General features: G+C 39.3%; 1 long non-coding RNA gene across 1 annotated transcript; it reads left to right on the top strand.

Moving 5' to 3' along the window:
- Window positions 1–731: 731 nt before the first annotated feature.
- LOC125942529 (uncharacterized) lies at window positions 732–1,451 on the top strand. The gene is made up of 2 exons (XR_007465185.1): window positions 732–915; window positions 1,013–1,451. It is a non-coding gene; the product is annotated as an uncharacterized LOC125942529 (long non-coding RNA).
- Window positions 1,452–3,198: the final 1,747 nt, after the last annotated feature.

The raw sequence follows: 3,198 nt of genomic DNA, 5'->3' as shown, positions 1-3,198 counted from the left end.
GCTTATCGGATTGCAACCGTACGACAGCACAAGGGGGAAATAAGCTGTACAATAGTGCCACCATCTCAGCTGGCTTGTCATGATGCTCTTGCCTGTTGGTTTCTTGTTTATATTTAATAGCCTTTCTATGTTATGAATTCACAGCTTTCATAACGGTTACTGCACTAATGAAGGCACTGCACACGTACCCCTACTGAAAGAGGTATCTGTACATGTAGAGCAGAGAGAATTATGGGTAAGTAAAAAATATACAGGTGTAAATACGTCAAACAAAGAACACATTAGAAGATATTCCACCGGCAATGTATGCACATTCAGAACATGCAATAAGTGCCATGTGAGAAAAATGGAGACGTATGGTGCCGAAAACCTGCTTGCCTTTTGAATATTGAAGTGAAGAAAAATTCCAGTCTGTACTTTTGTCTTCTGTGTCGGAGGGTAGAATGTCAAAGTAGAAGTGAAAAACGGGTGTTGTATGTAGCAGTCCATTATATGTATGCTACTCATGTTGCTCCAAACACAGCTATCAATGTGGAAAGCAATGGACAAGTGACTGTGTCAATGTCTGACGCATTAAAAATCTCTTGCACTGATCTTTTTTGGCTCTAAATGTGAAAGGCATGCTGTTTTCAGCTACAAATAGTGCATATATATATATATATATATATATATATATATATATGCACCACAAAGAGCTGATGTGACAAAAAATTATGAACACCTGAGTGTTATATTACTTGTCGTGCAGTGCTATGGTGCATTTCATAGTGTCTCAGTTTACTTAATACACTTTCGAATTTACAGATTGCTTCACATGTTTACAGCTAAAAACCACAGAGGAAACCTCAGGGAAACTACTTGCATTATGATTGAGAGGTCACAACACGAGTATTTGTGTGGTGTCCTTCCTGTTCAGTGATGTGGTTTTGCACTATAAATGTAAAATGTCACACCAGCAATCACCCTTACATTTCAAACGCATTTTTGAATCCTAGGCAGTTATGATGATAAGCACATTTTGACCAGCAAATCTGCACCACCTTAATTTAAGTGCGATGGAAGGGATGTTTGTGCATAGCCAAGCTGTTCTCGCGTGCCTGGTGGCACCGTATAGTTCCAAGCGTAATAGTGAACAACTAGTAAAGAAATCGACTGATACTAAGCTGACCCATATGTAGGAGCATTATATTACCTAAGCCACACGCAAAGTTGCTTTCAGTGTACTGAAAAGCCACAGCTTTGATTTGTCAAGTTATTTTACTGCACAAACACAGCGCTGCAATAAAGTCTGTACAATGGTGAGCAATGCAGCAAGCAATGAAAGATTACTTGTGATGTGCGGATTTGAATAGTACATGTGAATGCATACCCAATTCACCAGTATTGTTTTCTTCTGGAACGATTTTATGTTTTGTACAGAGGCTGAGCCACTGTGGCCTCCTGACTACAAATTTCAGTGATCTCTTTCACAGTGTTCATGGGGGTACCATTCATTTGGCTACTTGAATAGTGAATAGATCGATAATGGAGCGCACCAATCTTGCACTTTTAGGCAGAACACGTCGCGCATTATTCACAAAGCTGTACCAAAATAACTATTCGTTGGTTTGTTATGAAACTAAAAATTGGCAATAAATGTTTTCTCACTTTTTGTGCGGGACTGTCTTCCACCATATCATTGTCATGTGCATGTTAAATTGTCATGTGCATGTCATGTGCATGTTAAATTGCTTCAATTCATTGTCATGTGCATGTTAAAGCAGCTCCTAATTAAGAAAGACAAAAACAAAACCACTTACTACGTCAGATACCTTTTCACACCACGAGTGATCACTGAGCTCACTGCGAAGCTAAGTCATTTAATAATCTTGGTTTGCTGTCAAATAAAATACAGGTACTGGCCAACTGTTTGTTATGGTATGCATTTTTTCATTTTCCTAAAATCTGGCTGTGCATCAGCTAGCTAGGTTGTTGCTACATAAATACATAGACAACGCATAGCCCATGCCCAACTCACTAAAATAACCTGAGTAGAGCTTACAATAGTTCACTTATCATGTGCATCCTGTGTGAACTTATTTTTCATACATAGAGTGATCGAAATAGAACATGCGTGTATGATGCTGACAGTATCAAACAGCCTCAAGTCGATCATCTTTGTCTGCTGCCATGGCTGAGAGAGGGAGCATGCCTATCATGGTACTGCTTAATTTTTGTGCACTTTGGTAATGTGTTTTACATTGTGTAAATGCTGAATTAGTATAAGTGCAGTATAATAGGTAATGAAAAGGCGGATGAGTTAGCCCGCAAAGGACATGATCACATAAAATTTATAAAAGTGTTTTTCACTAAAAGTGAGGCTTCAGCTTTGGCGAGCCGATATGTACTTAATGAACGGCAAAGAAGATGGTCTTCAACTTCAGGTAATTGCAAGTTTTTGTTCTACATCAACACAGAACTCCAATCAAGGCTACCACAATGTCTACCACGGCATCTGGAGACCTTGTTTCACCGGCTTCAACAGAATGTTGCATACATGAACAATCTTTTTTGCAATGGCCAGTCCACAAACCCATGTTGTGACAACTACATGTGGCACCGTGCAATCTCTAGAGCACATCTTGCTGGAGTGCCCAGCTTAAAGAGACGAGTGACATCGATATAAAATGAACATGGAAAAGCTCGACCAAGGCCCATTGACATGGGTGTTGGGTTCCTGGCTTTGCCCATCAAAACAGCACTAAGCCCTGGACTTATTGCTTTAATGTATTGAGGTTTGCTGTCTATACTAAGACTCATGCGCATTCGTCTCATCAGGACTGTGATCTTATTTTCTTTTGCATTGGCCGTCTACCTTCATCACCTCGAACACTTACTTTACTGCTAACATGACACGAGCTGCATGTTTTTTTGTTTTTTTTCATTTTTCTTCAGCTTACCCTTTTCTAGGGCCTTACTTCTTCGTCCCATTCGCTGCAGAGTAGCATGTAGGCAAAAATATGCTTGCTGAACGCTCTGAATTTTCAATAAAGAGCTTTCTCTCTCTCACTAAGTAGTAAAGGGGCAACAGATTGGCCACCCAGGCTGACAAGAAAGAATGTAATTATTTGATTTCACTTGAAATGAGTTGTCTTATCAGCAATATAAATTATTATTAGCTTTCAAATAAATATTCTGCTTGAAAACATCTCATGAGTA

This window comes from Dermacentor silvarum, chromosome 1 (genome assembly GCF_013339745.2).
Source record: "Dermacentor silvarum isolate Dsil-2018 chromosome 1, BIME_Dsil_1.4, whole genome shotgun sequence".
Classification (NCBI taxonomy): Eukaryota; Metazoa; Arthropoda; class Arachnida; order Ixodida; family Ixodidae; genus Dermacentor; species Dermacentor silvarum.
Note: the sequence above shows the minus strand (reverse complement) of the source record. Positions and strands in the feature narration are given on the sequence as shown.